Source organism: Hylobates moloch, unplaced genomic scaffold (assembly GCF_009828535.3).
Source record: "Hylobates moloch isolate HMO894 unplaced genomic scaffold, HMol_V3 SCAFFOLD_1, whole genome shotgun sequence".
In the NCBI taxonomy this organism is placed as follows: domain Eukaryota; kingdom Metazoa; phylum Chordata; class Mammalia; order Primates; family Hylobatidae; genus Hylobates; species Hylobates moloch.
This window is the reverse complement of record NW_026652276.1, coordinates 74,743,190-74,768,506: the sequence shown is the minus strand read 5'-3', so window position 1 is coordinate 74,768,506 and position 25,317 is coordinate 74,743,190. Positions and strand designations below refer to the sequence as shown.

The window sequence follows — 25,317 nt, the reverse complement described above, 5'->3', positions numbered from 1 at the left end:
GCCAGAGCTGAGGAAGAGGAGGCAACAGGAGATGCTGGGCTAGACTCAATTCCCTGCACATTAGCATAGCAGCCTAGTGCTCCCCATGTCCCTGAGGAGGTCTCTGAGGCCTAAACCCTTGAAGAAACTCAAGAACTGATTAGAAGACACCCTGTCAGGAATGGGGTGAGTGAAAGGGATCAGGTGATGGCCAGTATTGAATAAGGCTCAAAGAAGGAATGAAGGAGTCAAAGATGGGGTGAGAGTCAGGGATGTTTATGGCACATATGAATCCACATATCCACAGGTTCCACATCTGAGGCCTCAACCAACCGTGGATTGAAAATGTTTGCAAAAGAGAAACAATAAAACATAACAACACAACAATAAAAGATAATATAAATAAAAAAATACAGCATAACAACTATTTACATAATATTTACATTGTATTAGGTATTATAAGTAATCTAGAGATGATTTAAAGCACACAGGAGAATGCATGTAAGTTATATGCAAATCCTGTGCCATGTTATGTAAGGAACTTAAGCATTTGCTGATTTGATATGGTGGAATCTTGGAATCAATCCCCATCAGATGCCAAGGATGACAGTATTGGTAAATAAATCACATATTTTTCCACTGTACTCTACCAAATGTCCTCGACACCAAAACAATCATGCTTCCTGTTCAGAGGCAGAACTCCAGGCTCCAAGAACACCAGTGGGACAGAATGTACAAAGGTCAAGACTCAGACACTGGCACAAATGGCACATATTCTGTGTGCCAGATGCCTCACAAGCTATTTCATCTACTGCCCAAAACAGCCCTTCAAGTCAGTGCTTAAAGATTCACCTGCCAGTTAAAGAAACAAGGCTCCAAAGGTTGGGGTACAAAGAACAAGACAGGTGCCACTCACGGTAAGCAGGGTACAAGGTGGTCTATTTAGTCACAAAGAACAAAACAAAATGCAGTTGGCTCAGCTCCTAAAGGCTGAGGACACGGTCAGTTGGAAATATGACGAGATCCTTGCCACTGTGTTACCGCCCTTGGGCCCCTTAAATTCTCCCTAACTAGGGAACTGCATTGGTCTAGACTGGCACCTAGGTGAGACTGAATGGGCAAGACGAAGCCAAGCAGCTCTTGCTACTGGCAGTAGTGAGCTAAGGAGCAGGGGGTCAGGCCTGTTTTCTGCAAATAGCGACCACCCCACCCCTTCCCTCTCCGGCTGTCCCTGCTGAGTGTGTGGCTGCTGCTCAGAGTGCACTTTCTGATGGCGTGTTTGCTTATGGCCTCGGATGCTCTATATCTGAAGTCCTTCGCAAGCTGTGCTTCAGCCACTGAACAAACTGGAATGGAAACCAGAGCATTACACAATTCCTGGGTTTACAGACTTTGAAAAGCACCAAGAGTGGTTTGTTGGGGTTGAGATTGGCCACATCCCAGTGTGCTTTTCTGGGACTTTGTAACAGTTATTTCTGAGAGGGTTTCACTGAGCCCTAGAGAGACTGCTAGAAGGTCAGCACAGAGGGCTCTCGAATCACAGCAGAGACAGGCAACAAACCCGTCACAACCACAGCATTCCGCCCCCTCCCCTGCCCTCTTAGGGTAGGTTGCTCTAAGCTCTCTAAGAACACACAGAATTAAGTAAGGGTTTATTTCCCAGTTGCCTCAACAAATATTTATTCAGCTGTGTATAAGGCCTCATGTTTCTCACCAGACTGTGATGCTTTGTAATGCACCTTTGATTCCCTGGCACCTATTCCTGGGCTTAAAAGAAGTGGATGCTCTGCAGTTGTTAGTCAAATGAATTAGCATACACCATCTAGTCCCAGAATTTGGAAAACGCCCTGTAATGTGAAACGGTCAACAAATCCCCGGTCACCAATTGAGTCTACCTGCCGTCCCATAAATGACTTCTCACATCTTTCCTAATAGCACAAAATTGCTCTCAAGCTCAAGTGAAGTAAGTCTAACATGTGATGAACTGCCGAATGAATTAACAAACACCACTTCATGGAAAGTGTTCTGTGGGAATGTGACATGGTCAGAAATATGATTGGCAGAGGTCATAGAGTGGAGGGGAAACCCACCAGTGTGGTTTCTGATATTTTTCCTGCTACAGTCTGCATAAGAGATGAATTTCTCATGGCTCCTACATTCCCAACAGGCATGCTTAAACCATGTCCCTTTCTTTGTCTCTCAGGAAAGTAAATCAGAAAGCAAATGCATAAAACTGATATCTTCACAAGGACAAACTTGAATGTGCTCTCTTTTTAAAAATCACAGTCCTAATAATGGACAGCCTTTACTGAGTGCTTACTCTATGCTAAGCACTGTGCCATGAGCTTTGCATATATGATCCCATTTGAGCTAGGAACAACCAACCCTGTGTGGTTTGTTCTGTAGGATCTTCATTTTGCAGATTAGGAAACAGGAGCCTATAGAGGTTACAGAACATTTCCAGGAGTAATATGTGTGTGGGACTGAAATGCAGGTCTTGACGTTAACACTGTCCTGTCTCTAAAAATTATCATACTCAAATTTCAGTACTTGGTGACTATCATCATAAGTTGTCATGCTGTCCCTCACAACTGACTGCCACAATCTGTGTACTATAACAGAGAGAAACTTTTACCAAAAGTACGATCTTGCTTTTATCAAAAATAACTTTTTGCTTCATGGTTTGAACCGCATTGTCCTATATTGATTTGCGTTACTTGGGTCTTACAAAGCAATAAGTTAATAACTGTCTCTTACTGATCGTCTGTAATGTCCTACTCACTATATCAGACATTTTTCAAAAATTATTTCTAATAAAAATAGATATCCAAGCCAGGTGTGGTGGCTCACACCTGTAATCCCAGCACTTTGGGAGGCTGAGGTGGGTGGATCATGAGGTCAGGAGTTCAAGACCAGCCTGGCCAACATAGTGAAACCCCATCTCTACTAAAAATACAAAAAATTAGCTGGGCCTGGTGGCGGGTGCCTGTAATCCCAGATACTCAGGAGGCTGAGGCAGGAGAATCACTTGAATCTGGGAGGCGGATGTTACAGGGAGCCAAGATCATGCTATTGTACTCCAGCCTGGGTGACAGTGCGAGACTCCATCTCAAGGAAAAAAAAAAAGAAGAAGAAAAAAATAGATATCTAAAGTATGATAAATAAAGGTGGAGCAGGACAGAAAGGGAAGCCAAGTCTTTCCCCACTTATGAGTTTCATTTTTCAGGCTCCAGAGGCCTTTCATGTCTCTTTTTTGCACTCTTGAAAAGTCTCAGTTGCTGCCTTTCCTTCTCTCCTCCTTTGTTGATATCCTTCTCCACTGGCGTCATCTCTACCCCTCCCTTGGCTGAGATGTGAGCTACGGCTTCCTGCTGGGCAGGATGAGATGATCTGGGAGAACAGTCCTCTGAGATGCACGGGAGAATGGGGTGGGAAGTTATGTGAGAAAGAGAAGCCATAGGAGGGCGAGTGCTCCAAGGAGGGGTGGTAAATGAAATGGAGTGGTGGTTCTTCTGAGGAGAAAATGGAAAGACCAGGAGAAGGGGCTGACTACAAGTAACCACAGAGTCTTTTGGGAGGAGAGGAAAAGGCAAAAGAAATGTCTAGAAAGCACGGACGTTCTTTATGAAGAAGAACCGCACAGGAAGATTAAAAGCAGTTTTTTCCTCACCAAGCATTGACATTTGTGTGGAAGTCCTGTTGACCACTGCATCATTTCTCTCTGTCGTTCTCACCAATGCCCACCAGAGTCTGGAAGTCACGCCCAGAGAAATGTCTTCAAGGACTGAGCAGAAGTGAATTCTCTGCAGCCCTCAACACTTGAGCAGCTTCCTGAATGACAAACCTCACTAAGGCCAGGTCTTTTTCACAGACCTGGGAGCAGGGGTCAGTAGTGGGCAGGCTGTGCGGCAAACATACCATTGTCATTTGGATGAGGAAAGACATTAAGTGGGAACAGGGCAGGGTAGGGATTCGTTCATACTTAAAAAAAAAAAAAAAAAAAAAGTTTGGTTAGAAAATCAAGGAGACATGCAAATGTTCCCCAGCCTTCAGTGAAATGCTTTCAGGCTTTCACCTGAAAAGTTTGTACATTAATTTACTTCAAACTTGTCCACAATTGTGAACTGTCAATATCAATATGGGCCCACGTGCTGCCTATTTGAAGATGATGCTACCAGTGTTGATTATCCTGGATGTGTATGAATTTAGTTGAAAAGACTGCTGCATGCTCAGCTGTTTCCTGTGTTGCACAAAGAACCGATTTCAAACTGTAGCCGTTTGAAAATATATACCACCAAAAAGTTTGATGTAAAAATAAGCAAGTGCTTCCTTAACCTGTGTTTTCACAAACAGCTGATTCAATCACTTTGATTTTAAATTAGCAAGTCAACAAGTCAGTTTCATTAAAAATATATGCACAGTCTAATTGATTGGTTGACTGAACTGACGGTTCCCAGGAATAAACAGCGTGAGGTGATGCTAAGAGAAGTGGCTTGAATGTCAGGGCAGCCTTGCCATGGGTTTGGACTCCACTGCACACCAGTTATAAGAACATGGGTGAGCCTCTGAGCCTCTGGACATTTGTCTCTACCTCCTGGATTCTGGCGATAATCATAGTGTAAGTAGAAATAAATTTGTATGCTACCAGGTTCTCTACAAAATCCAGTTATTACTATCAATAACTGTCACATAGCCCCAAAGCCAAATATTCATCAACTCTTTCTTTGAAATGTCAGCATTATATTTGACACACTTATTCACAGGAACCTTCCCATGCTTAACAACTGCTGTCCCTCTCCTGTCTGAATCATACTTCCTAATAGTTCTCAACAGTGCCCTTTATTAACAATTTAATTCAGCACTCCCATAGTTAGTTATAAGCCCAACTACAACTGCAGTTAATGGAAATTCTCCTTTATATTAGGTGCATCTCCTGTGACATCTGTCTGGAACCCATGGAGAGGATTCAGTGTTCGTAAGCAAATTGAGTAATTACTATGTAATCACACTGTAAATTGTGTAGTCACTGGTTTGCTCTCAAAATTCATATCTTTGGGACATACTCAATATTAAAACCACCTGGGTTCTTTCAAAATGGGCAGGTATGTTCTTAAAATGGCCAAAATAAGGATTTGAGGTAAACACCTGTGGCCAAAAAATTAGAGTATTATCTCCAGAAGAGAGAAAGAGAAAGTGGTGCGGTGGGAAGAAATGAGAATGTGGAAAGGAGATATGAATAGAGGGAGAAAGAGACGGGAGGGACGCTTTAAAGGTGGATTACTAAGTGCTTTCTCAGTCATCTCATGAAATCTGTGACATTTTTGAGCCTCACTGGTTGGAGAAAACACAGAGAAATATAAATGAGGAAGAGAGATCAGAGATGCAAGATTTTACCCGTCTCAGGAAGAGCCCATCACTGGTGACAGCTATTTGGACTTTGGAAAACTGCAACATATGTAGAGAGGAGAGGAAATAATGACTCAAAAGATAGTGTCTGTCTAATAGTCCTTTATAGTCACCTAGATTTACAGTGGTAAAACCTGAGACGTAATAGTTCACCAGAGGGTTACAAAACATGAATCTGTGGCACTCTCCAAACTCCCTTTTAAAAAGCCAGTCAACAGACAGTAGCCATATATTATATTGTGTGTAATGTATACAAGGTGAGTCTTGAAATAAGACAAAATATAAATAAATAAGGCAGCAGCATGGCACCATGGAAGGAAGGCTGACTATAGATTGTGGCTGACAGTAGTTTGAATCCTGGCTCTCCTGAAGAGCCATAGAGAGCTGCTGATGTTCAACCATTTTTAAGCTACATAAATGACAATTTCATGTGCTTCCACCAAATGGAATTAGAAGTCTCTAAATACTCCAGGCTTCAGTTTCATTATTTCTAAAAGTAAGGATGATAGCTTGAGAATTACAGAATAGTTTCTGACGCCAAGGTACTACACGCTGTTAGCAAAAGTAGTATTGTTATCACAGGTTGTAATTACCATATAAACACATGCCAGAAGAGGTGTACAAACCTCCCACTGTCAATCCCCCAGCAAAATGACACCATTACTGTATAATGGGAATGGGGACAAAATAAGTCAATGCAGCAAAATCCAAAGTGATGAGAATCTCACTTTTAACCACCATATACTTAAAAATACAAATTTCACTGAACAGTTAACATGAGGACTTTCAATTAAATATGAGGACTCACTTGTTAAAGCAAAGGCATTTGCATAACCATGCAAACAAATATATGTCCAGTTTCTAAAACCAAACTTTTATGCTGAACACCCACCCTCAACAAATGCTCTATTAAAAATTAGTTACTATGCAATTTCATTAACATCAAATGGTTAGATTTTTAACAGCAAAGTGCTTTCCTAACAAACATGTTCCTTCACAATCTTCAAAAATTCTATATAGGGGCAAGTGGGGGTAGTGCAGTGTAGTAGTTAAATGTACAAAGCAACATAAAGTAAAAATGCAGCCCAAAGCAATCCATTACATGAACATGGATGGGTTCCTTCCTTTGGGGGAGGAGCAGCTGCACATGGCACCATTAGAGGTGACAGCAGGGAACGAGCCAGGGCCATTAGTCAGTTTGCTAAGTAGAAATGGGAAGCAAGTTCAATGGAGCAAAAAGGTTTCTGCTCTGCAGAGTTGATGGAGAGCAGTGTGATTGGTTTCTTAAGGGACAGGCAGAGGGGCAATGCGTAATTTCTCCTCCCCTCACTGAACATGCCTGTTTATCAGAGATGATCAACACCTTAGATTACACATTATGCAAATGACTGTGGCAGTTTGGCACCTAATGCAGTCTCCCTGCCAGAGTTTATATTCACTCTCAGTGTGGTCTAGGAAAAGTGAAAATAAACATGTCTCCCTTCCCTCTTTGGCTTCTTTGTCCTTGAAATAAATATAGATTATTCCAAGCCCACAGCTCGGAGGCTTAGCTGTATGGCAGATGGCAGTATCTCCTGCAGAGGTTATGAATATGAAACTCACAGGCTAGGAAATTAATTTAACAAAAACAAAAATAGAGGCACTAGGGATTATTGCAGGTCATACAGTGGGTATCTCAGGGAAATTCAATTCCTTAAGATTCGGAAAGATTTCAAAGATGTTTCAGTGATAATGAATCAGATGAAAATCACTCCACAAGGTAGCTATTTCCTGATTTGCTCATTGAAAAGTGACACTGGGCAATAACAGAAAAACTATGCATGACGTAAATTCTTCTTTTCTCCCACCATTGAAATGGGCATGTCTTAACCTGGAGAAAGGAAAGCTGAAAGTTACCTATCTATCTAAACATAGGTACTATAAAAAGATAATTGATTGGACCAAGTCCCAAAATAAAACTGGAAGATACATGCTCAAACTACACAAATAGCTATTCTATCCATGAAAAAAATGACATCTTTAAGTAAATATGATCAGATCTGAGTACAAACTCCCAAAGGAAATACTGGAAGCTCCTGCTGTAATTCCTAAGATACATCTGTATCTAAGGTTCTGTTTACACCTAGAGTAGACAATTGTCCTAAATTATCTCTAAGACTACTTTCAACACTGAAATTTGAGGTGTAAGGATAAAATCAGAATTTTTGATAAAAAAAAAAACAAGCTCAATGTTGGATTTCTGTATCAGTGAGGAGTAGAACTCTATTGCAGAGTAGATTATTATCTAAAAAAGGAACTTTGCTGCACAAAATAGGGTGTGCTGGTCTCTATTTCAAAAACTGTCTTTAACAAAAGGCAGAGTTCAAAAATAAACAGAATGAGATCAGAGCTGTGGTGTTCCTGTGGGTCATCATGTCTTTATACTCAGATTAAAAGGAGCCTCCGCTTTGTATCATGAAGACTGGGTACGTGTAACAGTCTTCTGTATAAACATCTGTGCCCACAGTAGAAAATTTAAGCTTGAAGTTAATAATAAATAGCACCCAAATGGAGCCTAGGTTTTTCCTTATAAAAAGCCAGCAGTGTCTGAATAATGGTTTCCTTATTGTGCATCCTTTGTAAGGTCATAAAATGAGAAGATGGAGAAAGATTGGCTTATCCTGGCTTGTCCATCCTTGAAAGCCATTGTGGTCTCTTTTCCCGAAGATGACAAGTCTCCTAATAGAGACTTCAGTTCTAGGTTAGATTCTGCTGGTTCTTTTACTTTGGTTACAAATGGTTAGACTTTCTACAAATGTTCTCCCCGTAAGATATAGTAATAAAGTTTCTAGGCCGGGCATGGTGGCTCACACCTGTAATCCAGCACTTTGGGAGGCCGAGGCAGGTGGATCAGGAGTTTGAGGTCGGGAGTTTGAGACCAGCCTGGCCAATATGGCAAAACCCCATCTCCACTGAAAATACAAAAATTGGCAGGGCACAGTGCCACACACCCGTAATCCCAGCTACTCAGGAGGCTGAAGCAGAAGAACTGCTTGAACCTGGTGGAGGTTGCAGCGAGCCAAGATTGCAACACTGCACTCTAGGCTGGGCGACAAAGCAAAACTCCACCTCAAAAAAAAAAAAAGTTTCTAAACTTGTTACACTCATAAATATGTTGAGATCCTCTGATGCAAGCACTGTGCCCGAGGAGAGGGCTGACATTTTTATGCAAGCTAAGAAACTCTGCCTCTATCTTACATCTTGTCATTAATTTCACTGAAAATGACAACTTGATAGATGTGCCTAAGTGATAGTCATAACCTCCTTGAAAAGCCTTTTTGAAAAGCCATTCAAGAGCCATCTCCTGCCCCACGGTGTTAGAGCACAATACAGGTGAGCACAACATGCTCAGCCTTACGACAGGAAGGTCGACTTTCTGGTTCCTCACATCTGACATTTAATCATTGTGACCACCTCAGGGTCTAAATGGAGACCCAAAATTTGGGTCGGTGCCTTTCTATGCCTTTGGGCCAATAAAGACAATGGGATTAAACCTCCTATTTCACAAATTCTCCAGAGATACTGAGATTATATGTATACTCTTTCACATTCTCCAATTAGCAAACCTGGCTGCAGTGATGTGACCACACTTGCCTGAGCAGCATCTGTGAAATATACAAATGAAATGTATCAACATCTAATGAGGATAGAAGGCCCCTTCCAGCCTCCCCTTCTCCTAAGAGAGTAAGGAGCACGTTCCAGACTGGTTTTTTTTTTTTTTAGCCAGAAGCCACAGAGCCATGCTCCTAATTAGGAAAGTAAAATGCCCAGACCAAGATACTAGAAATCAGAATGGTTACAGTGAATGTAGCTTTTCAGATTCTACATTTGCCAAGTGAGTATTTCAGGGAAAGGGGAAAATAAGGTTAACCATAGGAAATAATGATAGAAAGACTATATTTAAGTAACTTTTCATACAATAATGTGCTTCCTTTAAAATAATAAAATTTTTTGCTTGTTTTTACTTCAACACTATTACCTATTAACTTGACTTCATCCAGGTTTTTAAGCACTTTATTAGAACGTGGTTTAGCATAAATATTAACGAAGCTGAAAAAAGACCAAATGAATTAAAATGTATTCCCTGAACTGGGCTATATAAAGACACATATTATTACAAAAGTTACTTTTCACCTATTATGGTAGGGATCTATTTTATCATATCTTCCAGACAATAAAAGCCAGTGGTCAAAACAAAGCAAAATAGAAACACATGCGGTCTCTCCAGTTCTTTAGATTTGAGCCTGGGTTTAAAATCCTAGAGAGAAGTAGCAACCACAGACTTTCAGTTACCCATGCTGCTGCCTGGCCAAGTAAAACTCCACTGCATGTGCCTTTCGACTCTGGCAATTCTTTCCCACATCTGTTCAAGCTGAGCAGTGCATCTTCACATTTCATACTTACTTCTGTGTCATTATTTCATCAGTTTCTGTAGAATGTATACTGAAATAAATTGTGACCACTGTTTAGACTTCAACTCCTTAGAGGACAGGAGCACCTGCACTTAGTAGAGACAATAGTAATAACAGTACCTAGATTGCTAGTAAATTGTATTAAATATTTAACTGTATGTATAATTTTCTTTAAATGTTAAAATTAATAATATTGATATTTGGCTGGGTGCAGTGGCTCACACCTGTAATCCCAGCACTTTGAGAGGCCGAGGCAGGAGGATCTCTTGAGCTCAGGAATTTGAGACCAGCCTGGGCAACATGACGAAACTCCGTCTCTACAAAAAAAGATAAAATTAGCGGGGTGTGGTGGCACACACCTGTAGTCCCAACTGCTTGGAAGGCTGAGGTGGGAGGATTACTTGAGCCCAGGAGGTGGAGGTTGCAGTGAGTAGTGATCATGCCACTGTATTCCAGCCTGCACAACAGACCCTGAATCAATAATAATAATAATAGGTATTAAGCACTATTTTGTGCCAAGGCTGGTATTAAGTGCTTTCTGACATTTATTTCTTTCATTTTCTTGAACCTGAAATAGGCACACTTTTCTCATACTGAAGCTAAAGAAATGATTGCAGAGCAGTGATACAGCTAGTAAATGGCAGAATTGGAACCCAGGATGCCTGACCACGTGGTCTGCAGTTTTAGCAATTCACAATACTGCCTCCTGGAATAAGTCCCTTAACAAATGGTCTTCAAAACTGCTGACAAAATTAAAAATCCTGATAAGGAAAAAATAAAAATTTGACACTTAGAGAAAGCCGACGTATTTCTAGTCTAATTTGACTACCTTTATATGAAAGATTATTTCAAGATACTTCACAGTTCGGGAAAGTAAGATGAAAGGAAATCAAGATAACATACCTGGAGTAGGGCTCCATTTAGACCAGGGAAATCCAGCCTGCCAGACTCCATCATGCCACACTTGACCAGATAGATGCCCAGAAGGACCTCTGTGGTGAATCCCCAGATAGGAATCCTCAGTGCTTGGCAGTCAGGTCAAATCATTATTCTATTGGCTAATCAGACAGACTGCCAGGATTGCTGATTTCAGCCTCTTAATAACTGCTGCTATGGTGCTGGAGACACTACCTAGGATAGAAGTGACGTGTCTTTGTCATTCCAGGACAAGCTCTGAGATAAATAACCTGGAAGACTTCAAACCAAACATGGTGCTGTCTTATGTTGCCACCCTAAAGACCCCAGATCACATACTATGGTCATCCTAACATCAGAAGGGTTGACTTAGTGCCGTTCTGTGTACTTGACCCATAAATTGCAGGTTTCAATTGCCTGTATTGTTCCTCTGAAATATTAGTGGCCTGGGAATAAGTTGTAGTTGCAGAATGATGAGCCAGGTTGGGAAATTATGACTTTCAGTGGCACTATGAGTATGATTTGAGGACTCCAGACAGCAGATCATTGTTAGTGCCTTTGTTCTCTGACACCACAACTGAGGCATGTGAAGTTTCTAGGACAAGGCTTTATAGAACCAAGAACAATGTCATCTCTCCCAATATTCATACCACTGGACTCTCTGAGAACGCTCACAGAGTAAATGTGGGAAGAATAGGAAGCCTATTAGACTAAATATCTAATAACAGTGGAGAGATGCTTACATGATTGATTGGAATATGGCAGTCATTGAAAATGAATGGCACAGGAGTACATAGTCAAATGCAAAAGTGTTGATGATGCTTGCTAAGTAGGGGAAAAGCACATGAAAATCTGCAGACTACATGATCCCATATTAATAAATGAAAATATATAAGAGGAGGCAAGGATCATCATGGTGGATGGGAGGCAGAACTAGATTGCAGCTCCACACAGAGCAGCATGCAGAGACTTGCATTATGAATTTTAGCTCCAGATCGACTGCAAGAACAAACCAGAAATCCCGAGAGGACCCACAGACCCTCTGAAGGAAGCGGACTGCTCCTGCAGGACTCAGGAGACACCCCAAGTACTGTGAGTGCCCCACCTGCGGTAGTGGGAAAGGGAGACCCTCCTCTCCCAAACACACACCCCTACTGGAGAAACTAAAGGTCTGTTTGCAGGAGAAGCTTCAGACCTTACCTGGAGCAGAGTCAATTTAGAGAGCCTAGCAAAATACAGGGGTAGAGGAAGCAGCCGAAAGGCCTTGGGAGCTCACTGGGTCCCCAGACAGGCCCTTCCTGCTGGGCAGCACGAGGATCCATCGAGAGGGCAGCCAGAGGAGCAGGGGGTAAAACTCCACAGAAAGAAAGAAATCTCTAGCTGAACTGTGTAACAATTTGAATGGGGCGAGAAGTCTCCTGGCCAGAACTCAGGAGAGGGCGCAAATCCAGTGTGCAGACTCCACAGGCAGGGGAAAAACCAAGCCTTGTTCTTTCCCAGCTGGGAGGCAGGTAGCCTGGGGCAGGTTTTCAAGCCTGGCTCGCCCTCTGCCTGGAAACATTTAGGGGGCACAGTGGGAGTGTGACTGGCCCTTTGGTTTGCATGGGAGCTGGGCGAAGCCTGTGACTGCCAGCTTTGCCTGACTTCCCTGACAACTTGCGTGACTCAGCAGAGACAGCCATAATCCTCTTAGGTACACAACTCCAATGACCTGGGAATCTCACCTCCATCCCCCACAGCAGCTGCAGCAACACCTGCCCAAGGAGAGTCTGAGTTCAGACACGCCTCACCCTGCCCCCACCTGATGCTCCTTCCCTACCCACCCTGGTAGCTGAAGACAAAGAACATACAATCTTGGGAGTTCTCAGGCCCCACCCACCACCAGTTCCTCTCCATACTACCACAGCTAGTGCTCTCTGGAAAGCGCCACCTCCTGGCAGGAGTCCAACCAGCACAAAAATAAAGCATTAAACCACCAAAGCTAAGAACCCTCACAGAGTCCATTGCACCCGCCAGCCACCTCCACCAGAACAGGTGCTGGTATCCAAGTCTGGAAGGCCCATAGACGATTCATATCACAGGACTGTGCAGACAACACCCGGTACCAGCCTGGAGTCAGGCAGACTTACTGAGTGGCTAGACCTAGAAGAGAGAAAACATTCACTGCATTTTGGCTCGCAGGAAGCCACATGCATAGGAAAAGGGGGGAGTACTACATCAAGGGAACATCCTGTGGGACAAAATAATCTGAATAACAGCCATCAACCCTATATCTATCTTCCCTCTGACAGAGCCTTCCCAAATGAGAAGGAACCAGAAAAGTAATCCTGGTAATATGACAAAACAAGGCTCTTTAACACCACCCCCTCCACAACAAAATCACACTAGTTCACCAGCAATGGATCCAAACCAAGAAGAAATCCCTGATTTACCTGAAAAAGAATTCAGGAGGTTAACTAGGGAGGCACCAGAGAAAGGCAGAGCTCAATGCAAGGAAATTAAAAAACAATAAAAGAAGTGAAGGGAGAAATATTCAAGGAAATAGATAGCTTAAAGAGAAAACAATAAAAAATTCAGGAAACATTGGACACAATTATAGAAATGCAAAATGCTCTGGAGAGTGTCACCAATAGAATTGAACAAGTAGAAGAAAAATTCAGAGCTCAAAAACAAGGTCTTTGAATTAACCCAATCCAACAAAGTCAAAGAAAAAAGAATAAGAAAATATGAACAAAGTCTCCAAGAAGTCTGGGTTTATGTTAAATGACCAAACCTAAGAATAATTGGTGTTCCTGAGGAAGAAGAGAATTCTAAAAGCTTGGAAACCATATTTGGGAGAAAAATCGAGGAAAACTTCCCTGCCTTGCTAGAGACCTACACACCCAAATACAAGAAGCACAAAGAACTCCTGGGAAATTCATCACAAAAAGATCATCACCTAGGCACATTGTCATCAGGTTATCTAAAGAGAAGACAAATGAAAGAATGTTAAGAAATGTGAGACAGAAGCACCAGGTAACCTATAAAGGAAAACCTATCAGAATAACAGCAGATTTCTCAGCAGAAACCCTACAAGCTAGAAGGGATTGGGGCCCTATCTTCAGCCTCCTCAAACAAAACAATTATCAGCCAAGGATTTTGTATCTAGCGAAACTAAGTATCATATATGAAGAAAAGATAGTCTTTTTCAGACAAACAAATGATAGAATTCACCACTACAAGCCACGACTATAAGAACTGCTAAAAGAAGCTCTGTTTCTTGAAACAAATCCTGTAAACACATCAAAACGGAACCTCTTTAAACCATAAATCACACAGGACCTATAAAACAAAAATATAATTTAAAAAGCAAAAACAAAAAAAAGTACACAGGCAACAAACAGCACAATAAATGCAACGGTGCCTCTCATTTCAATACTAACATTGAATGTAAATGGCCTAAATCCTCCACTTAAAAGACACAGAACCACAGAATGGATAAGAACTCACCAACTAACCATCTGCTGTCTTCAGGAGACTCACCTAGCCCATAAGGACTCACATAAAGTAAAGGTGTGGAAAAAGGCATTTCATACAAATGGACACCAAAAATGAGCAGGACTAGCTATTCTTACATCAGACAAAACAAACATTAAAGCAACAGCAGTTAAAAGAGACAAAGAGAGACACTATATAATGGTAAAAGGCCTTGTCCAACAGCAAAATATCACAGTCCTAAACATATGTGCACCTATCACTGGAGCTCCCAAATTGATAAAACAATTACTAGTAGACCTAAGAAATGAGATAGATAGACAGCAATGCAATAATCATGGGGGATTTCAATACTCCACTGACAGCACTAGACAGGTCATCAAGACAGAAAGTCAACAAAGAAACAATGGATTTAAACTATACCTTGGAACAAAAACAACATTTCATCCAACAACCACAGAATACACATTCTATTCAATGGCACATGGAACTTTCTCCAAGATAGGTCATATGATAGGCCATACAACAAGTCTCAATAAATTTAAGAAAGTTGAAATTATATCAAGCACTCTCTCAGATCACAGAGGAATAAAACTGGAAATCAACTCCAAAAGGAACCTTCAAAACTGTGCAAATACATGGAAATTAAATAACCTGCTCCTGAATGAGCACTGGGTCAAAAATGAAATCAAGACAGAAATTTAAAAATTCTTCAAACTGAATGACAATAATGACACAACCTACCAAAACCTCTGGAATATAGCAAAAAAATGGTGCTAAGAGTAAAGTTCATAGCCCTAAACGCCTATACATCAAAAAGACTGAAAGAGCACAAACTGACATTCTAAAGTCACACCTCAAGGAACTAGAGAAACAAGAACAAACCAAACCCAAACCCATCAGAAGAAAGGAAATAACCAAATTCAGAACAGAACTAAATGAAATTGAAACAAACAAACAAACAAAAATACAAAAAATAAATGAAACAAAAAGCTGGTTCTTTCAAAAGATAAAATTGATAGACCATTAACAAGATTAACCAAGAAAAGAAGAGAGAAAATCCAAATAACCTCGCTAAGAAACAAAACAGGAAGTAATACAACTGACACCACCGAAATACAAAAGATTATTCAAGGCTACTATGAACACCTTTGCATACATGAACTAGAAAACCTAGAAGAGATGGATAAATTCCTGGAAAAATACAACCCTCCTAGCTTAAATCAGGAAGAATTAATTAGATACCCTGAACAGACCAATAACAAGCAGCAAAATTAAAATGGTAATTTAAATATTGCCAACAAAAAAAGAGTCCAGGACCAAATAGATTCCAAGCAGAATTCTACCAGACATTCAAAGCAGAATTGGTTCCAATCCTTTTGACACTATTGCACAAGATATAGACAGAAGGAACCCTCCCTAATTCATTCTGTGAAGCCAGCATCACCCTAATACCAAAACCAGGAAAGGACATAACCAAAAAAAGAAAACTACAGACCTATATCCTTGATGAACATAGATTCTAAAATCCTTAACAAAATACTAGCTAACCAAATCCAACAATATATCAAAAAAGATAATCCACCATGATCAAGTGGGTTTCATACCAGGGATGCAGGAATGGTTTAACATATGCAAGTCAATAAATGTGATACACCACATGAACAGAATTAAAAACAAAATTCACATGATGATCTCAATAGATGCAGAAAAAGCATTTGACAAAATCCAGCATCTCTTTATGATTAAAACTCTCAGCAAAATCGGCAGATAGGGGACATACCTCAATGTAATAAAATCCATCTATGACAAACCCACCGCCAACATAATACTGAATGAGGAAAAGGTGAAAGCATTCCCTCTGAGAACTGGAACAAGACAAAGATGCCCACTCTTACCACTCCTCTTCAACATAGTACTGGAAGTCCTAGCCGGAGCAATCAGACAAAAGAAAGAAATGAAGGGCATCCAAATTGCTAAAGAGGAAGTCAAACTGTCATTATTTGCTGATGATATGATTGTTTACCTTGAAAACCCTAACGACTCCTCCAGAAAGCTCCTAGAACTGATGAAAGAATTCAGCAAAGATTCTGGATACAAGATTAATGTACATGAATCAGTAGCTCTTCCATACACCAACAGCAACCAAGTGGAGAATCAAATCAAGAACTCAACCCCTTTACAATAGCTGCAAAAAAAAATAAAATACTTAGGAATATACCTAACCAAGGAGACAAAAGATCTCTACAGGGAAAACTATGAGACACTGCTGAAAGAAATCACAGACAACACAAACAAACGGAAACACATCTCATGATCATGGATGGGTAGAATCAATATTGTGAAAATGACCATACTGACAAAAGCAATCTACAAATTCAACACAATCCCCATCAAAATACCACCATCATTCTTCACAGAATTAGAAAAAACAATTCTAAAATTCATATGGAACAGAAGATAAGCCCGCATAGCCAAAGCAAGACTAAGCAAAAAGAACAAGTCTGGAGGCATCACACGACCTGATTTTAAACTATACTATAAGGCCATAGTCACCAAAACAGCATGGTGCTGGTATAAAAATAGGCACATAGACCAATGGAACAGAATAGAGAACCCAGAAATACACCCAAATACTTACAACCAACTGCTCTTCAACAAAGCAAACAAAAATATGAAGTGAGGAAAGGACACCCTTTTCAACAAATGGTGCTGGGATAATTGGCAAGCCACATATAGGAAAACAAAACTGGATACTCATCTCTCACCTTAAGATGGATTAAGGACTTAAACCTAAAACCTGAAACTGCAACAATTCTAGAAGATAACATTGGAAAAACTCTTCTAAACATTGGCTTAGGCAAGGATTTCATAACCGAGAACCCAAAAACAAATTCAATAAAAACAAAGATAAATCACTGGGACCTAATTAAACCAAAGAGCTTTTGCACAGCAAAAGGAACAGTCAGCAGAGTAAACTGACAACCCACAGGGTGGGAGAAAATCTTCACAATCTGTACATCTGAGAAAGGACTAATATCCAGAATCTACAACAAACTCAAACAAATCAGTAAGAGAAAAACAAACAATCCCACAAAAAGTGGGCTTAGGACATGCATGGACAGCTCTCAAAAGAGGATATCCAAATGGCCAACAAGCATATGAAAAAATGTTCAACATCACTAATGATCAGGGAAATGCAAATCAGAACCACAATGTCATACCACCTTACCTCTGCAAAAATGGCCATAATCAAAAAATCAAAAAACAGTAGATGTTGGCATGGATGCTGTGATCGAACACTTCTACACTGCTGGTGGGAATGTAAACTAATACAGCCACGATGGAAAACAGAGTGGAGATTCCTTAAAGAACTAAAAGTAGAACTACCATTTGATCCAGCAATTCTACTACTGGATATCTACCCAGAGGAAAAGATGTCATATGAAAAAGATACTTGCACACGCATGTTTATAGCAGCACAATTCACAATTGCAAGATCGTGGAACCAACCCAAATGCCCATCAATCAAGGAATGGATAAAGAAACTGATATTGGAGACCATTATTCTAAGTGAAATAACTCAGGAATGGAAAACCAAACATTGTATGTGCTCACTGATATGTGGGAGCTAAGCTATAAGGATGTAAAGGCATAAGAATGGTACAATGGACTTTGGGGACTTGGGGGGAAGAGTGGGAGAGGGCCGAGGGATAAAAGACTACAAATATGGTGCAGTGTATATTGCTTGGGTGATGGGTGCACCAAAATCTCACAAATCACCACTAAAGAACTTACTTATGTATCCAAATACCACCAGTATCCCAATAACTTATGGAAAAATAATAAATAAATACAAAAAATAAATGAAAATATGTAAGATACAAAAAAAAAGCAAATTATCTACATCTACTTGTCAATAGTGCCTATATATACTTGATAGGATGATGGGTGATTTTTATTTTCTTCTTTTTATTTCTTTTTATCCTTTAGATTTTGTTTTTGAGCATGCATCATTTTTGTAATACTAAGACAAAAGCTTTCTCAAAGGCAATAAAGTCAAAAACACTGTTAGAGAGAGGTTAAAAAAATCAAGAATAAGCTACTAAATCTACAAGAATTAAAAAAATACATATGATTATGTTTACCCCATAAGGCAAACCAAAAGGTGATAACCAGCCCCACATTTTATTAGACCTCTTGTTTAAAAAGCAAAAAACACAATAACAAAAAAGTGATGATAGTCATTTACAATTCCAAAAGGGAAGTCATGGGACATCTTAACTGTCCACTAGGGCATGACACCTCAAACTGTCTTCTCAAGAAGCTGTGAGTAAAAACAAAAATCTGTGAGCCATGTTGTGCCTCCGTCTTGAGTTTCTCAAAGAAATGGATCATATTAAAGACTTTAAGCAGTCTTTCCATAAATAAATCTGATGAACATTGTTCAACTCATTGTTTCTACCCATTAGCGACACACTACCCAAAGTAATAAGGATATTGGAATACACTCTGGCTATAAGCCAGTACTAGAAAAACCTCTTTCAGAACTCCATGAATATGTTACTTCTATTGAGCATTTACTTATGTGCTTAGTTCTCCAGCCCAAGTAGAAGATAAATAATAATCCTGATTTCTGACAATTGTTCCAGGAACCATCACCTAGAGTTCCTCGGGGAACCAGAAGCATTGGCACTTCTCTACTAGTCTTCTCAGACTGACATGTGCCTGGGGAAACACGGAGCACATTATTGCTGTTGTGCATCATGCCTTGAAAACTTTCCAGTTGCTGGAGGGTTATTCTTCACCCTGCTCCTATCACCCAAAAATGCAATTTATTCTCTTCAATCTGGCAGTAAACAGCCTATGTAAAGAATTTTCAAGCATATTAAAACCAACTTACCAATAGCTCTGCTGACAACTTCTTGGAAGGGCAATTTTGGCAGTGAAGTTATGTTGTCTTCAAACTTTTCAATGTATATATTCTTATCAATAGCTTGGGTGTGACATGAGGTGAAGCATCTTGTTAGGAGATTTCAGAGAACACAGCACAGTAGCTATTGCAAATAATGACTGTGGCTATGGTCACCCAAGGTGAAAAGCACCATTTGCACCACTTTATCACTTCTTAGAGATGCAATTTACACATTACTGCTCTTACTGGATAAGATGGATATAATCACAAATGACCTACCACAACAGAAAATCAGAAATTTATTAAAAATCACCTCAGAAAGACATTTAGGAAAGAATAATTCAAGGATTTGGCAGTTGACAACCATTCATCACAGAAAAGATTCAGATTTTGAATTAGGTTTCCCAAGCATCTCTTTTATTCATGATGGTGTGTGTGTGTGTGTGTGTGTGTGTGCATGTGCTTATCATCTTCCACTAGGATTATTTTCCTAAACACAGGAAATTTTATTGAAAAATTTATTTTTAATCTAGAAACATAATGAAGTTATATGAGTTCAAGAATTAAATCAGAGGCAGAAATTTGCCTTGAATGGCACAGCGAAAAGGGCAGGGCATGGGAAAAGATACTTTATACTCAAAATATGAATATTAAACATCTTTTGATACACCTTTCCAGCACATCACATGAAAACTTACTCTAGGGGGTGGAGCCAAGATGGCCAAATAGGAACAGCTCCAGTCTACAGCTCCCAGCGAGAGCGACGCAGAAGACGGGTGATTTCTGCATTTCCATCTGAGGTACGGGGTTCATCTCACTAGGGAGTGCCAGACAGTGGGCGCAGGACAGTGGGTGCAGCGCACCGTGCACGAGCCGAAGCAGGGCGAGGCATTGCCTCACTCGGGAAGCACAAGGGGTCAGGGAATTCCCTTTCCTAGTCAAAGAAAGGGGCGACAGACGGCACCTGGAAAATCGGGTCACTCCCACCCTAACACTGCGCTTTTCCAGTGGACTTAAAAAACGGCATACCAGGAGATTATATCCCACACCTGGCTCAGAGGGTCATAAGCCCATGGAGTCTCACTGATTGCTAGCACAGCAGTCTGAGATCAAACTGCAAGATGGCAGTGAGGCTGGGGGAGGGGCACCCGCCATTGCCCAGGCTTGCTTAAGTAAACAAAGCAGCCCGGAACCTCGAACTGGGTGGAGCCCACCACAGCTCAAGGAGGCCTGCCTGTTTCTGTAGGTTCAACCTCTGGGGGCAGGGCACAGACAAACAAAAAGACAGCAGTAACCTCTGCAGACTTAAATGTCCCTGTCTGACAGCTTTGAAGAGAGTAGTGGTTCTCCCAGCATGCAGCTGGAGATCTGAGAACAGGCAGACTGCCTCCTCAAGTGGGTCCCTGACCCCTGAGCAGCCTAACTGGGAGGCACCCCCCAGTAGGGGTAGACTGACACCTCACATGGCCAGGTACTCCTCTGAGACAAAACTTCCAGAGGAATGATCAGGCAGCAGCATCTGTGGTTCACGAAAATCCACTGTTCTGCAGCCACCGCTGCTGATACCCAGGCAAACAAGGTCTGGAGTGGACCTCTAGCAAACTCCAACAGACCTGCAGCTGAGGGTCCTGTCTGTTAGAAGGAAAACTAACAAAACAGAAAGGACATCCACACCAAAAACCCATCTGTACATCACCATCATCAAAGACCAGAAGTAGATAAAACCACAAAGATGGGGAAAAAACAGAGCAGAAAAACTGGAAATTCTAAAAAGCAGAGCACCTCTTCTCCTCCAGAAGAACGCAGTTCCTCACCAGAAACGGAACAGAGCTGGATGGAGAATGACTTTGACGAGTTGAGAGAAGAAGGCTTCAGACAATCAAACTACGACAAGCTACAGGAGGAAATTCAAACCAATGGCACAGAAGTTAAAAACTTTGAAAAAAATTAGACGAATGTATAACTGGAATAACCAATACAGAGAAGTGCTTAAAGGAGCTGATGGAGCTGAAAGCCAAGGCTCGAGAACTACGTGAAGAATGCAGAAGCCTCAGGAGCCGATCAACGTGAAGAAAGGGTATCACTGATGGAAGATGAAATGAATGAAATGAAGCAAGAAGGGAAGTTTAGAGAAAAAAGAATAAAAATTTAGAGAAAAAAGAATAAAAAGAAAGGAACAAAGCCTCCAAGAAATATGGGACTACGTGAAAAGACCAAATCTACATCTGATTGGTGTACCTGAAAGTGACGGGGAGAATGGAACCAAGTTGGAAAGCACTCTGCAGGATATTATCCAGGAGAACTTCCCCAATCTAGCAAGGCAGGCCAACATTCAGATTCAGGAAATACAGAGAACACCACAAAGATACTCCTCGAGAAGAGCAACTCCAAGATACATAATTGTCAGTTTCACCAAAGTTGAAATGAAGGAAAAAATGTTAAGAGCAGCCAGAGAGAAAGGTCGGGTTACCCACAAAGGGAGCCTATCAGACTGACAGCGGATCTCTTGGCAGAAACTCTACAAGCCAGAAGAGAGTGGGGACCAATATTCAACATTCTTAAAGAATTTTCAACCCAGAATTTCATTTCCAGCCAAACTAAGCTTCATAAGTGAAGAAGAAATAAAATACTTTACAGACAAGCAAATGCTGACAGATTTTGTCACCACCAGGCCTGCCCTAAAAGAGCTCCTGAAGGAAGCACTAAACATGGAAAGGAACAACCGGTACCAGCCACTGAAAAATCATGCCCAATAGTAAAGACCATCAAGGCTAGGAAGAAACTGCATCAACTAACGAGCAAAATAACCAGCTAACATCATAATGACAGTATCAAATTCACACATAACAATATTAACTTTAAATGTAAATGGACTCAATGTTCCAATTAAAAGACACCACCGATCCCACAGAAACAGTCTACCATCAGAGAATACTACAAACACCTCTATGCAAATAAACTAGAAAATCTAGAAGAAATGGATAAATTCCTCGACACATACCCCCTCCCAAGACTAAACCAGGAAGAAGTTGAATCTCTGAATAGACCAATAACAGGCTCTGAAATTGTGGCAATAATCAATAGCTTACCAACCAAAAAAATTCCAGGACCAGATGGATTCACAGCCGAATTCTACCAGAGGTACAAGGAGGAACTGGTACCATTCCTTCTGAAACTATTCCAATCAATAGAAAAAGAGGGAATCCTCCCTAACTTGTTTTATGAGGCCAGCATCATCCTGATACCAAAGCCTGACAGAGACACAACCAAAAAAGAGAATTTTAGACCAATATCCTTGATGAACATTGATGCAAAAATCCTCAATAAAATACTGGCAAACCGAATCCAGCAGCACATCAAAAAGCTTATCCACCATGATCAAGTGGGCTTCTTCCCTGGGATGCAAGGCTGGTTCAACATACACAAATCAATAAATGTAATCCAGCATATAAACAGAACCAAAGACAAAAACCACATGATTATCTCGATAGATGCAGAAAAGGCCTTTGACAAAATTCAACAACTCTTCATGCTAAGAACTCTCAATAAATTAGGTATTGATGGGACATATCTCAAAATAATAAGAGCTATCTATGACAGACCCACAGCTAATATCATACTGAATGGACAAAAACTGGAAGCATTCCCTTTGAAAACTGGCACAAGACAGGGATGCCCTCTCTCACCATTCCTATTCAATATAGTGTTGGAAGTTCTGGCCAGGGCAATTAGGCAGGAGAAGGAAATAAAGGGTATTCAATTAGGAAAAGAGGAAGTCAAATTGTCCCTGTTTGCAGATGACATGTTTGTATATCTAGAGAACCCCATTGTCTCAGCCCAAAATCTCCTTAAGCTGATGAGCAACTTCAGCAAAGTCTCAGGATACAAAATCAATGTGGTGGCTTACGATTGTAATGCCAGCACTTTGGGAGGCCGAGGTGGGCGGATCACGAGATCAGGAGATCGAGACCACAGTGAAACCCTGTCTCTACTAAAAATACAAAAAAAAAAAAAAATTAGCCGGGTGTGGTGGCGGGGGCCTGTAGTCCCAGCTACTCGGAGAGGCTGAGGCAGGGGAATGGCGTGAAACCGGGAGGCGGAGCTTGCAGTGAGCTGAGATTGCACCACTGCACTCTAGCCTGGGCAACAGAGCGAGACTCCGTCTCAAAAAAAAAAAAAAAAAAAATTACAAGCATTCTTATACACCAATAACAGACAAACAGAGAGCCAAATCATGAGTGAACTCCCATTCACAATTGCTTCAAAGAGAATAAAATACCTAGGAATCCAACTTACAAGGGATGTGAAGGACCTCTTCAAGGAGAACTACAAACTACTGCTCAATGAAATAAAAGAGGATACAAACAAATGGAAGAACATTCCATGCTCATGGGTTGGAAGAATCAATATTGTGAAAATGGCCATGCTGCCCAAGGTAATTTATAGATCCAATGCCATCTCCATCAAGCTACCAATGACTTTCTTCACAGAATTGGAAAAAACTACTTTAAAGTTCATACGGAATCAAAAAAGAGCCCGCATTGCCAAGTCAATCCTAAGCCAAAAGAACAAAGCTGGAGGCATCACGCTACCTGACTTCAAACTATACTACAAGGCTACAGTAACCAAAACAGCATGGTACTGGTATCACAACAGAGACATAGATCAATGGAACAGAACAGAGCCCTCAGAAATAACACCACGTATCTACAACCATCTGATCTTTGACAAACCTGACAAAAGCAATGGGGAAGGATTCCCTATTTAATAAATGGTGCTGGGGAAACTGGCTAGCCATATGTAGAAAGCTGAAACTGGATCCCTTCCTTACACCTTATACAAAAATTAATTCAAGATGGATTAAAGACTTCAATGTTGGACCTAAAACCATAAAAACCCTACAAGAAAACCTAGGCATTACCATTCAGGACATAGGCGTGGGCAAGGACTTCATGTCTAAAACACCAAAAGCAATGGCAACAAAAGCCAAAATTGACAAATGGGATCTAATTAAACTAAAGAGCTTCTGCACAGCAAAAGAAACTACCATCAGAGTGAACAGGCAAACTACAAAATGGGAAAAAATTTTTGCAACCTACTCATCTGACAAAGGGCTAATATCCAGAATCTACAATGAACTCAAACAAATTTACAAGAAAAAAACAAACAACCCCATCAAAATTGGGCAAAGGACATGAACAGACACTTCTCAAAAGAAGACATTTATGCAGCCAAAAAACACATGCAGAAATGCTCATCATCACTGGCCATCAGAGAAATGCAAATCAAAACCACAATGAGATACCATCTCACACCAGTTAGAATGGTGATCATTAAAAAGTCAGGAAACAACAGGTGCTGGAGAGGATGTGGAAAAATAGGAACATTTTACACTGTTGGTAGGACTGTAAACTAGTTCAACCATTGTGGAAGTCAGTGTGGCGATTCCTCAGGGATCTAGAACTAGAAATACCATTTGACCCAGCCATCCCATTACTGGGTATATACCCAAAGGACTATAAATCATGCTGCTATAAAGACACATGCACACATATGTTTGTTGCAGCACTATTCACAGTAGCAAAGACTTGGAACCAACCCAAGTGTCCAACAACGATAGACTGGATTAAGAAAATGTGGCACATATACGCCATGGAATACTATGCAGCCACAAAAAATGATGAGTTTATGTCCTTTGTAGGTACATGGATGAAACTGGAAATCATCATTCTCAGTAAACTATCACAAGGACAAAAAACCAAACACTGCATGTTCTCACTCATAGGTGGGAATTGAACAATGAGAACTCATGGACACAGGAAGGGGAACATCACACTCCGGGGACTGTTGTGTGGTGGGGGTAGGGGGGAGGGATAGCATTAGGAGATATACCTAATGCTAAATGGTGAGTTAATGGGTGCAACACACCAACATGGCACATGGATACATACGTAACAAACCTGCACATTGTGCACATATACCCTAAAACTTAAAGTATAATAATAATAAAAGAAAAGAAAATATAATTAAAAATAAAAACATTTAAAAGGAAAAAAAAACTTACTCTAGAATATAGTCCACTTTTCTATGATATCTCAGCAAAGGACTCTTGTTGAAGCTAATATTGGATGACAAATTACTGTTTATGGCTATTTGGAACCCATTTACTCGGATTAT

The 25,317-nt window shown here is 40.7% G+C and overlaps 1 protein-coding gene and 1 long non-coding RNA gene across 5 annotated transcripts in view; one reads left to right on the top strand and one right to left on the bottom strand.

Moving 5' to 3' along the window:
- LOC131383906 (uncharacterized) overlaps positions 1–25,317 on the bottom strand; it is an 84,796-nt gene that overhangs the window by 11,587 nt on the left and 47,892 nt on the right. The gene's annotated exons all lie outside the window — the stretch shown is intronic.
- B3GALT1 (beta-1,3-galactosyltransferase 1) overlaps positions 1–25,317 on the top strand; it is a 594,483-nt gene that overhangs the window by 548,360 nt on the left and 20,806 nt on the right. For 2 of the 4 annotated variants that reach the window (XR_009214306.1, XM_058441454.1), the window contains exon 5: positions 19,819–19,940. The exons of the other annotated variants lie outside the window; for them this stretch is intronic. The gene's annotated coding sequence lies outside the window, so the exon portion shown is untranslated. The remainder of the gene's footprint in view (positions 1–19,818; positions 19,941–25,317) is intronic. 4 annotated transcript variants of the gene reach the window in all.